The sequence below is a fragment of the Canis lupus genome, chromosome 16 (assembly GCF_011100685.1).
Source record: "Canis lupus familiaris isolate Mischka breed German Shepherd chromosome 16, alternate assembly UU_Cfam_GSD_1.0, whole genome shotgun sequence".
Classification (NCBI taxonomy): Eukaryota; Metazoa; Chordata; class Mammalia; order Carnivora; family Canidae; genus Canis; species Canis lupus.
This window is the reverse complement of record NC_049237.1, coordinates 36,786,121-36,799,690: the sequence shown is the minus strand read 5'-3', so window position 1 is coordinate 36,799,690 and position 13,570 is coordinate 36,786,121.

The window sequence follows — 13,570 nt, the reverse complement described above, 5'->3', positions numbered from 1 at the left end:
GCCTGCTTCTCCCTCTGCCTGTGTCTCTGCCTCTCTCTCTCTCTCTCTGTATGACTATCATAAATAAATTTTAAAAAAAATTAAAAAAAAAAAAAGAATTATATAAGTGGAATCACAGGATGCCTGGGTGGCTCAGCAGTTGAGTGTCTGCCTTCGGCCCAAGGCATGATCCTGGAGTCCTGGGATCAAGTCCCACGTCAGGCTCCTTGCATGGAGCCTGCTTCTCCTTCTGCCTGTGTCTCTGCCTCCCTCTCTCTCTCTCTCTCTCTCTCTCTGTGTCTCTCATGAGTAAATAAATACAATATTTTTTTAAAAAAGAATAATATAAGTGGAATCATACAGTCAGTAACCTTTTGGTTACTTTTCACTCAGCCTTATTCTGTATAGATTCACTCAGATTGTTGTATGTATCAATATTTCAATTCTTTTTACTGTTGCATCATATTCCATAGAACAGAATTCCATAGTACAGTACAGTGTGAATGTGTGCTTAACCATTCACCTGTTGAAGGACATCTGTGTTTCCAGTTTTTTATTAATAATGCAGTTATAAAATACCTATCTATAGACTTTTATGTGGACACAAATCTTTATTTCTTTGGGAGTGTAATTGCTGAGTCATATATAGTAACTGCATGGTCAGCTTTTTTTTTTTTTTTTTTTTTCATGGTCAGCTTTTTAAGAAACTGCCAGACTGTTTTCCAGAGTAGCTGAACCATCTTCCACTCCCATCCGTAACACCCGAGTGATCCAGTTTCTTCACTGCCTTGCCAGGATTTGATGTTGTGACTATTTTTTATTTTAATCATTCTGATAGACAGGAAATGATAGCTTATTGTGGTTATAATTTGCATTTCCCTATTGGCTAATGCGTTAAATATCTTTTCGTGTGGTTATTAACTATCTGTATACTCTATGGTGAAATATCTATTTGTGTCTTCTGCCCATTTTCTAATTTGGAAATTAGATTTGTTGTTTTTATGATGAGTTTTAAAAGTATTTTATACAGTCTAGACACTAGTCCTTTGTCAGATATATGGCTTGCAAATATTTTCTCCCAGTCTGTAGCTTATCTTTATATCCTCTTATAAGGGCCTTTCACAGAAGAAAGTTTTTAATTTTGATAAAGTCCAGTTTATCAATTTTTGTTTATAGGAATTGTTTTGATGTCAAGTCTATCTTACTTAGCCCTAGAAACCAAAGTGTTTTTTTCCCTATTTTTTTCTAAAGGATTTATACTTTTACATCTTACATGTAAGTCCATGATCTGAGTTAATTTTTGCACCAGGTGTCAGACACTGAGATTTACATTTCACCTGTGGATATCCAGTTGCTTTAGCACTTTTGTGAATTGCTTTTGCACTCTGTGTCAGATATCAGTTGGACTTAATTATGCATGTCTATTTCTGGATTCTCTATGGTATTTGTTTGCTTGGACTGCTATAACAAAATATCACAGACTTTGAGAGCACCGCAACAGAAATCGATTGTTTTACAGTCCTGGAGGCAAAAAGTCTGAGACCAAGATGTCAGTAGGGTTGAGTTCTTCTGAGACCTCTCTCCTTGACTTGACATGTGCCTTGTGCCTTTACATGGTCTTCCTTCTGTATGTGTTTGTGCCCAAATTTCCTTTTCTTATGAGGATGCTAGTTACATTGAAGGACCCACCCTAATGATCTCATTTTAACTTAATTATCTCTTTAAAGGTCACCAAATACAGTCACATTCTGAACTACTGGGGTTAGGGCTTGCAGATGGTTAATTTTATGTGTCAATGTGACTGGGCTACTGGGCCCAGACATCTGGTCAAACTTTACTCTGGGTGTGCCTGCAAGGGTTTTTGGGATGAGATTAATATTTGAATGGATAGACTAAGTAAAGCAGATTGCTCTCCCTGATATGAGCAGGGTCCATCCAATCAGTTGAAGGTCTGAATAGAACAAAAAGGCTGAACTTCCTCCTGTGAGTAGAAGGGAACTCTTCCTGCCTGACTGCCTAAAACCAGGACATCAATTCTTTGGCACATTCAAGTTCTTGGGTCTGTCGGCATTATTCAGACTAGAATTACATGGTTGTCTTTCCTAGTTCTTAGGTCTTGAGACTCAAGACTACACCCTCAGCTCTCATGGGCATCCCAGTTGCTGAATAAAGATCTTGAGGCTTCTCAAACTTCATAACCCCATGAGTCAATTGCTTATAATTTCTGTCTCTATAGAGAGAATATTTATATGTATATAAATACTACACAGGCCTTTGAACTCAGACTGAATTATGGCACTGGCTTTATTTATTTATTTATTTATTTATTTATTTATTTATTTTAAAAAATTTTTATTTATTTATGATAGTCACACAGAGAGAGAGAGAGGCAGAGACATAGGCAGAGGGAGAAGCAGGCTCCATGCACCAGGAGCCCGACGCGGGATTCGATCCCGGGTCTCCAGGATCGCACCCTGGGCCAAAGGCAGGCGCCAAACCACTGCGCCACCCCGGGATCCCTGGCACTGGCTTTAATTCTCTAGCTTGCAGACAGCAGATTGTGGGATTTCTCAGCTTCTGTAATCATGTGAACCAATTCCATAAATAAATAAATAAAAACATCCATCCATACATACATAAATTTGCAGCTTCTTGTTTCTGTTTCTCTGAATAAACCTGACTAATACAATACTTTAACATATAAATTTGGGAGGGATGCAGTTCAGCCCATAACATCTAATTCATTGCATTAATCTTATATCTGTCTTTCTGCCAGTACCACACAGACTTGATCACTATAGTTGTATAATAGGTCCTAAAATTTGGTAGATTGTTTCTTCTCACTTTTTCATTTTCAAAAGCGTTTTAGCTATTCTAGTTCCTTTGTCTTTTCATATAAATTCTGGAATAATTTTGTTTATATACGTACAAAAAAATCTTGCCAGGATTTTGATCAGTTTGAACAAATCAATTTGCTGAGACTTCCAAAACATAAACATAGTATATCTCTATATTTATTTATCTTTGATTTCTTTTTACCAGTATGGTGTCCTGGTCAGAATATTAGCCTTAAATATGTTTTATTAGATGTACACTAAGCATTTAATTCTTTCTCTCTCTTTTTTAAATATTTTATTTTTATTTATTCATGAGAGACACACAGAGAGGCAGAGACACAGGCAGAAGGACACATCTATGCAGGAGCCAGATATGGGACTTGATCCCAGAACTCCAGGACCACATCCTGAGCTGAAGGCAGGCGCTCAACTGCTGAGCCACCCAGATGTTCCATTAATTTTTTCTTGAGAGAATAAAAATGGTACTGTATTTCTAATTTCAGTGTCCGTGTATTCATTGTTAGTATATAGAAATACATTAATGTGTGTATGTTTATTTTGTATCCTGTGTCCTTAGAATTCATTTATTCTAGGAAGTTTTGGAGATTCTTTAGGATTTTCTACAAAGACCATCATGTTATTTGAAAAAAATAATACTTTTATTTCTTTTAACATTATGTTGAGCTAGAGTGGTGAGCAGAAATCTTTGCCTTATTTCTTATCCAAGGAAGAAAATATTCAGTCTTTCACCATTAAGTATGTTAGCTATGACCTCTTTGTAGATAATCCTTATTCAGGTTGGAAAAGTTCTCTTTTATTGTTATTTTTCTGAGTTTTTAAAATCATAAATGGATATTGAATTGTGTAAAATACTATTTTGTACTGATTAGCATAATGTAATTTTTATTCTTTAGCCTTTTAATACAATATTTCATATTGGTTGATTTTCAAATATTGAACCAGCCTTGCATCTTTGAAATAAATCCCACTTGGTCGTAGTGCATAGTTCTTATATGCTATTGAATTTTATTTCTTGATATTTTGTTAAGAATTCTGCATCTTTAATTATAAGGGATGTTGGTCTATAGGGTTTTTTTATTGTATTGTCTGTATGATCTTGGTATCGGGATAATATTAACTTCATACGATGAATTGGGAGTATTCATTCCTCATCTGTTTTCTGGAACAGATTGTATATAATTGATGTTAATTCTGTAAACATTTGAAATTTTTTCCAAGTGAAGCTTTCAGACCCTTGAAATTTCTTTTTTGGAAGTTTTTTTTAAAAATGCAATTTACTAGGGCATCTGGGTGGCTCAATTAGTTAAACATCTGCCTTTGGTTCAAGACTTGATCTCAGGGTCCTGGGATTGAGCCTTGCTTCAGGCTCCCTGCTCAGCAGAGAGTCAGTCAGCTTTCCTGTCTCCCTCTGCCCCCTGTCCCCCACTCCTGCACTCCTCTCTCCCTTTCAATCCCTCTCAATTAAATAAATAAAATCTTTTTAAAAATTAAATTTACTTAATGGTTCTGACTATTCAAATTATATATTTTATAATGGTTAATTGTAGTTCGTGGGATTTTTTAGGAATCTGTTCATTTCCTCTAAGTTATTAAATTTATGTGTGTACAGTTGTTTGTAGTGTTTCCTTACTATCCTTTTGATACTTGCAAGGTCTATAGTGATATCCTCTGCTTCATTCCTGATATTGGTAATTTGTATTTTCTCTTATTTCTTCATTGTCAGACTTGCTAGAGGTTTGCCAATTTTATTGATCTTTTCAAAACACCCACATCTTTATTGATTTTCTCTCTTTTTTAAATTTTAGTTTCATTGATTTACACTCTTCATTATTTCATTTTTCTGCTTGCTTTGAGTCCATTTTACTCCTCTCTTTCTAGATTTTTAAGATGGGGTCATTAATTTGAGACTTTTCCTCTTTTCTGATATATTCATTTTAGTGCTATCAATTTCCCTCCCAGTGTTGCTTTGACTGTATCCCCCAAGTTCTGATATGTCTATTTTCATTTTTACTCAGTTTAATGTATTTTGCAATTTCCCATGAGATTTCATCTTTGAGCCAAGTTCCCAAAGTTTCTTCTTTTATTATGTCTTTTCTGTTTAGAGAACTTCCTTTAGCCATTTTTTTAGGGTAGGCTGCTGACAACAAGTTCTATTAGTTTTCTTTTATCTGATAATGTATTCATTTCCCCTTCATTCCTCAAGGATATATTTGCTGGGTACAAGATTCTAGATTGGCAGTTCTTTTTTTCATGGCTTGAAATACATTGATCCAGGGAAGCCTGGGTGGCTCAGGGGTTGAGCATCTGCCTTTGGCTCAGGGTATGATCCCACGTCTGCAGATGGAGTCCCACGTTGGGCTCCCTGTGAGGAGTCTGCTTCTCCCTCTGCCTCTCTCTCTCTCTCTCTCTGTCTCTGTCTCTCATGAATAAATAAATAAAATCTTAAAAAAAAAAATGGTGGGCCATATCTGGGTCTGTAGTTTCTGATGAGAAGTATGATGTCATTCTAATTATTTTTTTATAGATGAAGTCTCATTTCTCTCTTGATGCTTTCAGGGTTTTTTCTACTTAGTTTTTGGAACTTTAATCATGATGTGCCCTTGCAAACATTTATTTGGGTTTATTGTGTTTGAGTTTCACTCAGGTTCTTCAGTCTGTTGGTTTCTATCTTCTGCCAAATTTGGAGGGTTTTCTGCCATTATTTTCTTCAAGTATAGTTTCAACTCTGCCTCTTCTCCTCTCCTTTCAGGACAATAATGACATGAATGTTAGATCTTTTGTTACAGCCCACAGGTTCCTGAAACTCCATTAACTTAATTTTAGCTTATGTTCTCTCTCTCTTTTAGAGTGATTTTTATTGTTGCCTCTTCAGTTCTCTGCCTGTATCCCTCTACCCTCTCTGTGCTGATGGTGAGCTTTTTTATTTCAGTTCTTATATTTTCAGTTCTAAAATTTATATTTGGTCCTTCTTGATATTTTCTATGTCTTTCTCAAGACTTCCTATTTCTTTGCAGAAGCTTCCCATTTTTCCATTTGCTTCAATTATGTTCTTAATTTCTTCCTGAAATGTTTTCATCATGGCTGCAATAAAATCTTTGTCAAATAATTCTAACATCTCTGTCACCTCAGTGCTGGCATCTGTTGATTCTCTCTTTTCCTTCTTTTTAGGATATTACTGGTTATATGATTTTCTGTTGATCATGTTGATGAATGATTTGCTATTAAAATATGAACATTTTTGCATTTTGTTATGTGACTCTAAATCTTATTTGAACTGTCTGCTTTAGCGGTTTTTTGTTTGTTTGTTTGTTTGTTTTGCTGATACCACTCACTCCAGTAGGGAAACAGGAACCTCTTTACTGGGAGGTGTAGGTGGAAGTCCAGGTTTCCCACATCCTCTGTTGATGTTTGAGAAGGTGGTGCTGGGGGAATCCTTGATACTTTTGGTTGGGAGTGGGATTTCTAACTCCCCTTATGGTCTTCACTGACACTGAAGGAGAAGGGACCTCATTACTTCTGGTAGATCTTGGAAGTCCTGATCCCCAGTAAGCTTCCCCTCATACCACCCCAGAAAATAGGGGGCTGGATACCTCATAAATGCAGATGAGAATGAAGGGCCAGGCTCCCCATGTTGCAATAGGGATCCTCATTATTGGTTCCCTGGCTTTTTCTGCCACTACCTCTACCTTATGATTGCCTGTGTGCATGGAAGTCCAGTCTCTCCACTTAGTTGTATTAGCATGGATGGGGATGAGGCTGAGGTGTTTGAAGTACAGAGGTTATCTTTTCTTTGGTCCTTTGGCTAAAGAGAGCAGACTTTTGTTGGGGATTTCTCTTGTCTGCACCATTGGGTGAAGAACCCTTGTCTGGCTTTTTCAGCTCCTAGCATAGGATATATGAGACCAAAAGAAAACCCAGAGAGCACTGTGGTATTCTTTAGGTCCTGAGGTCCCTAGCAGAATTCTCTGCCTTCCTTTCTCTACCATCAGAGTCCCCTTATGTTTATTTCAGATGTGCTTAGCAGGAAGAATAAATCTATTTCATAGATGTGTATTTCATATTCCAGGAAATGGAATTCTCTGGCCTGTCTTACTTAAAAAAAAAAAAAGAAAGAAAGAAAGAAAACTTTTTTTTTTTTAACAGTCAACACTGGAATAACCTTCCAAAGGTTCTCTAAACTGTAAGCTTTTATTCATTTGTTTACTTAACACCTTGAGCATCCATAATGTGCCAAGCACTGAACAAGACAGATAAGGCCCCTGACTCTGTGGAGTGTACATTCTAGTGATGGAGACAACCATTAAGCCAGTAATTACACAGTTATTCTGATGTGGTCTGGAAGATAAAGGTCAGCTTACCTGTAAGTTATCATCATTGCTATCATGAAAAAACATTCATTTAGAGCCTCGTACAGAAAGATGTACAAAGAAAAGAAAACCTAATCAAATGTTTGGTTTTACTAACTTATTTAAGAAGCAGTTTAAGTCTTGGTCATGTTCAAAAAGGCAGTTGCAAAGGTGATTGTTTTCTTTACATATCTAAATATAATGTCAATGAAAGAAGCTGCCACCCACGTTTATGACAAGACTGTGTTTAGTTACTTGGCATTAACTACTTAGAGCACACAGATGATTCCTACTCCCACCCCCTCGGCCCACACAAATGCCAAAAAAGCCTGGTTTTCTTTCAGTCTTCCCCATTTCTGAAAACAGCATCTCCATCCACCCTGCTGTTCAAGTTCCAAACCCAACAGTTGTTCTTCCCTCACCAGTCCCCTATTCCCATCCAGGCCAGCAGTCCTGGCCTAAATCTCCACATTGTCTAGTCAGAACTTCCACAGGAGCTCCCAAACTGATCTGCCTGCCTTAACTCCTGCTTCATGGTCATTATCCCATGGCAGCAGACTGTTCTTTTCAAATCTGAAGCCAGGTCATATCACTTCCCTGCTGTAAACTCTCCTAATGCTTTCCTAACACACTTAGTATAAAAATCAAGCATCCTACCCTGGTTTTTAAAGTCTGCCTCGAATTCACATCTGTCTTTCTCTCTCTCTTTCTCTCTCTTATCTTGAACCTCAGTCTCCTTTGCCCACCATATTCCATCATAGCAGGCATCTTTCTGGTTTACAAACACCACCATGCTTGCTCTGTTGTAGAGCCTTTGTACTGCCTGGCCTTTCTGCCTGGAATGTTTTTCCTGTAACCTTTGATGGCTGGCTGCTTTTTAAAAGATCTCAGCTTAGATGTTATCTCCTCTGGGAAATCCCTCCTGACCAGCAAATTTGATGTAACCCCTCTGGTATTCTTTGTCAAATCCCCTTTACAAAAATTCTCAGCATATGCATCGTCTATTTTTTTCTTATTTATTTGTTTGCATTCCATTTTGTCCAGTAAAATATCAACCCCATGAGAGAAGAGAGCCACTGTCTATCTTCTTCAATGACCCTAGTAGGAGCGTCAATAAACATTTGTGGAATGGATAAATGAAGAGTCTGGCCCTTCTTTCATTACTGTGGAATACCTGATGAAGAATAATAGACTCAAATGGCCATGGAAACATAGGAAAATAAGTGATAGTAAGAATTAACACATTGACATTGCCAGAATCATTTAGTTTTTAACTGTTTTAAGGTTTCCTTTTGCAGAGCCTGTTTTTAATAAGCCAAAAAAGTCTTTTGAGCATCCCCCAAATGTAATACCTCTGCATAGCTGCCTGTATAGACACCTATCCCAAATGTGAAAACTCTTGTCACAAATAATCCAGATGAGCACTCTCAAAGGCAAAACTTCTTCCCTTATGGGATCCATGTTCCTTCTTGGGATAATGCAGCAGGTCCTTGTAAGTCAACAGCCATGGGTAAAGGAACAAGGTTAGCCCCATTGAGAAGGGTGAAGAGATTCAGAGGGGTACAACCTAAGTGACACTTTGCCTTGGTTTGCCTTTGTCCTTGGTTACAGTTGACAAGTATTTGAAAATGCTAAAAAGATTTTTAGATGTAATCATTCAGATTAGGGGCACAATTAGCTTCCCCATAGTGGGAATAAGCCCATAATGGCAACACAGAGGACATTTAAAAATAAATGGAAAGTCTGAGTGTATTTTGTGGAGTAAAAGTAATAGGGGTTAGGCATCCCAGATTTTACTGTTCTTTCTCCTGAATGTGAAAGGGCTTATGGTATAGAAGGTGAACTCAGGCATTTTCATGAATCAGAAAAGGATGATTAACAGGAAGACATTCAGGAAGGACTGGTCACATCTATTCCTTTGAACAGAAAGGGAACAGGCTGTTTCCTCAAAACTCTTATCTGCCATCATGAAATCCAATGCCAAAATTATCCCAAATTACCCTCAAAATTAGCTTAATCAAGGAGCCGCGCTTATTTAGATCATGAATCGTATATTCAGCAATGATACTAGCAAACTCCTGTTTTGACAAATCAACTGTTCAGAGACTTTGAAATATCTAGTAATAATAGTAACAATGATAGCAATAACAACATTAGTAACAATAATATTTAACATTGAATAAGCACTGTGCCAAGTATTCTTTCGAAGGACTTCATTAATAGTACTATAAATTAATATTTATGTTATATTAATATATAAATTAATATTAGCAAGTTAACAGAAGTTAGCAAGCTCCACAGTGATCTGAATGTTTTATATATAAGAATATATTTAGCCCTCATAACAACCTTATAAAATAGGTATATTAATCTGCCCATTTTACAGATGAGGAAACTGAGGTCCAGAGGGTTTAATTGACTAGCTCAAGATCACAGAGCTAATGAGTGCCAGAGCCAGGCTTTGAACTTAAGTACCTTGACTTCAGAGTCTGCTTTCCTAATGACTACAAGATACAGCCTTACAGATAACATAAGGCCTTTGTAGTTGGCTCCAGTCCTACCCACACTGCTACAGTTGTGTGCACAGCATGGTTTTAAGTGCTGGGAGAAGGGGCACAAAGCAGGGCAAGGGAAGGACGAGACATAGCCCCTCCTCTCAAAACAGGAACAATACCATGAATATCTGAGTGTTAAAGTCACACCTTTAGACATTGCATGATTAAATGACAAAAAACATGGACCAGAGGTTTCCAACTTTGTAGTCCAGATTCCAGAATAGTGCTGAAGTTTCATAAGGGGGTTTTGAATCTTTAAGTGTAACAACGATTGTCCCTTGACTGAATAAATAATGTCTCCATCATATATGTACAACTCTTTTTAAGTGTATGCAAAATATATAATTATGAAAAAAATGTTCATTTAAAAGTTACTAAATTTAGATGATTGTGATGATTCATTTTCTCAACTAACAGATATTAAAGGTATGTGACTAAGGTGTACATATAATTTTTGTGGAACAAAAAATGGGAACCATTGGTTTAGTAAATGCTTAGTGGTGCATTGGAAAATGAGAAATGTTGTTGGCTGAAGTGATTAAGAAGGTGTTGTGGGAGAGATGGAAATTGGACTGTGATTTGCTATTTTATCAGTTAGCTATTACTAGTTCATAAGCCACTCCCAATCTTGGTTGTATAATGTAATAAACACTTCATTTTGCCCACTACTCTGGGTCTGATGTGGGGTGGCCCAGCAAGGCTCACTTTTGCATGCATCTTTGGCCAGCTGTGACAGTTTAGGTGGTTTTGGTGAACTTGGTTGGGTTCTCTCCCAAATCTGGGGCCCTGGCTTGGTGCAGTGGGCTTACTCTGCTCTGCTCCATTGTCTCAATCTCCAGCAGGCCAATGGGATATGTTCTCACAGGATCATGGTGAAGACAGAGGAATTAGAGACAGAGTAGAAGAGTTCAAGGTCTTTTGAGGCTCAGGTTAGCAACTGTCACACTGTCCCTTCCCCTGCACTCTATTGGCCAAACCAAGTTACTAGACCAGATCAGATTCAAGGAGCAAAATGACTTCTTCATCTCTTGATATGAGTAGCTGCAAAGTCACATTGCAGAGAGTGTGGATATAGGGAGCTAACAGCTATTTTTGCGATTGATCTACTACAGTTATTAAAACCAAGAATACCATGTGATAATTGAGGATTTATAGGTGCCCTTGGTCTGTGAGAGTTGTGTGTTTTCTTGTTGCATTTCACAGACAGCAGGATGTTGGACTATGTGGTATAGGTGAAAGAAGACACTGTCAAACCTCTGACCTGAAAATCTTGTGTTCTGTAGAACACAGTGAGACCCTCCTCAGGTATCATAGACAGAAAGGAATGCCATATGAAGATTCCAGGACCTTATTTGGGCTTACCCAGAAAGGGGCAGTGTTTATTCAACAGTGCTGGTCATAGAAAAGGAAGGGGGAGTGGAGGCCAGCAGGTGTGCCATGCATGTGCCACATCTTCACCACTTCTGCTCTAGGACATCTCTAACTGTTTGGAGTACTGTCGTCTGCCCACTCCTGGGGAAGGAGTGGCTATTTCCATGGGAAGCAGAATTTCACACTGGCAAGAACACGGGGTCTAATCTGGTTCTAAGATTAGAACAGAACTAATAGAACAAAGATTTTTGTGTGTATGTTCTGGTCATCATCTGAAATATTCACACACAGTGATCATATTGTTCAAAGCAAATTTCATTACCCACAGTCCTACCCATGAGTTGCTTTTTTAGAACCTTCTTTGTTTCAGATTTGCTGAGTTATTCAGATTGTTAAAAAGCTAAGTGTATGTAAGAGCCCTAAATCAAGTCATCTGTCTAGAATATTTCCTTTGAGGAAAGTTCCCTTTAAAAACTTTTTCTCTCACCACCCCCCCTTTTTTTAAATAAAAAGACTTCAAAGGGTAAATTGTTTTATTTTCCCTCTAATGGTATCCTGGAAAGAAGAGGCAGCCTTTTGAAATGCATGTCTCTTTGTGAATGCCAGAAAAAAAAAAATGTGCACAGTTGTTATCAGCTCCTGCCATCAGAATTCTTTAATTTAAAGAAATATTCAGCTGTCTGAAATTAGGTTGCAGACTCTAGGGTTGAATATCTTGTGGGTGGTATTTCTTGGTGAAAACAGCCTGTAAGAACTGATATGCAACTGAGGATGGCAAAAATGCAGACAGCGAAGAGTTGAAGGCATGCGCTAGGAGAGGGGAGGGTGTACATGGTGGGCAGGTTGGAAGGGGAGAGGAATTGCTCACAGAGCAGCAACTCAGTGATTTCCATTACAGACAGTTCAGGCAAGCTGAAGATTTTGCTATAGGTGTCTAGAAGTGGATGTGCTTTTTTTTTTTTTTTAAAGCTTTCTCATCCAAGAGACCAGTTTCTAGAAAAATATTAACCCCTTATGCTCAGATCACTATTTCAACTTTTCCCTCTAGCAACCACTTTCAAAAGGTCATGGTATCCTCCAACCAACCCAGAGTTCCTCAACCTCGACACTATTGACATGTGGGGCTGGATAATTCTTTGGGGAGGGAGACTGTGCTGTCCATTGTAGGGTGTTTATCAGCATACCTGGCCTCTCTTACACCAAGAATACCCTCTCCATCCTTCCCACCCTCCACCAATACACACCCAGTGACAACCAAAGATGTCTCCCAACATTACTAAGTGTCCTTTAAGAGATAGAATAACCCTGGTTGAGAACCACTACTTTAATACATTGGACCGCAAACTGCTGAGAAAAACACAAATTGCTGAGAAATCCTAACAGGCAGACAGAAATCATTGCTATCTAATTTTTTTTCTCTTTTTTACCCACCCAAGGAAGGAAAATTACCTTTAATTTCTAACCAGAAATAGATAATTCCTTCCATTCAAATCCAAGAATGATAACAAGGCAGAGCTTAGCTCTATAAGAAGTACTGTAAACTGTGTTTGCACCTACACCCACTTTGGTGTGGAATATGTGAACATGAGTCAGTCACAGCTGGTGATTTTTAGACACACAATTCCATGAAGAGAAGATAGTACGTGGAACCCACTTCGCTGATTTGACTCCTGGGGACACAATGAAATAGGTTCCATCTGTGTGAGCCCCTACAGTTCTGGGTCAGAATGTTACCTCATGAACCCAAATGGGAGATCGTATGGTGGACACAACAGGAGAATTAACCTCCTCTTTCACCTTCACATAGACCAACTACTCTCACCTTTGTGGCCTGTTGTGTTGGGCTCAGATGTCTGTCTGTTATCCACACAGCGGTTTATTGCCTCACCCTGTCCCTCCAACTGACATATGAACTCAAGACCCAGAGATCGTGTCTTACTTTACCAACACAATCCCTACTAGGCTCTTAATATAATTAAGCCCTTACAAACTCATAATAGGTAAATTCAAATGACCACAGAGTTTCTAATGTTTTATAAAATTACTTCCAATAGTAAATCACTACTCCACAGCTGATGTGAAACATATATTGGGAATTATAAACACAGATAACTTTTTATCCTCCATATATATTTTATAAATATAACAAAACAAGTAAAATGGCTTCTAAACTATATGTCTGTGCAAACCTAAAATAATTACATAAAATATGTATATATTTGTGATACATAGGCTTACATGTATGCTGTGACTATATTACATAACTTATGAGGGTTATTTGTTTTTGAGCACTATTCTTTGCTCCAATCAAGATGTGTTGAAATGATATACTTCCGAATAACAAGAAGACAATGCAATGAAGAAAGACTTTTTTATGCAAGAAAAGACATTTTTGGAGCATCAAATAAATGTTCTTTGTAAAAATACACATTTTTTACCCCATCTTACATTTACTGACATC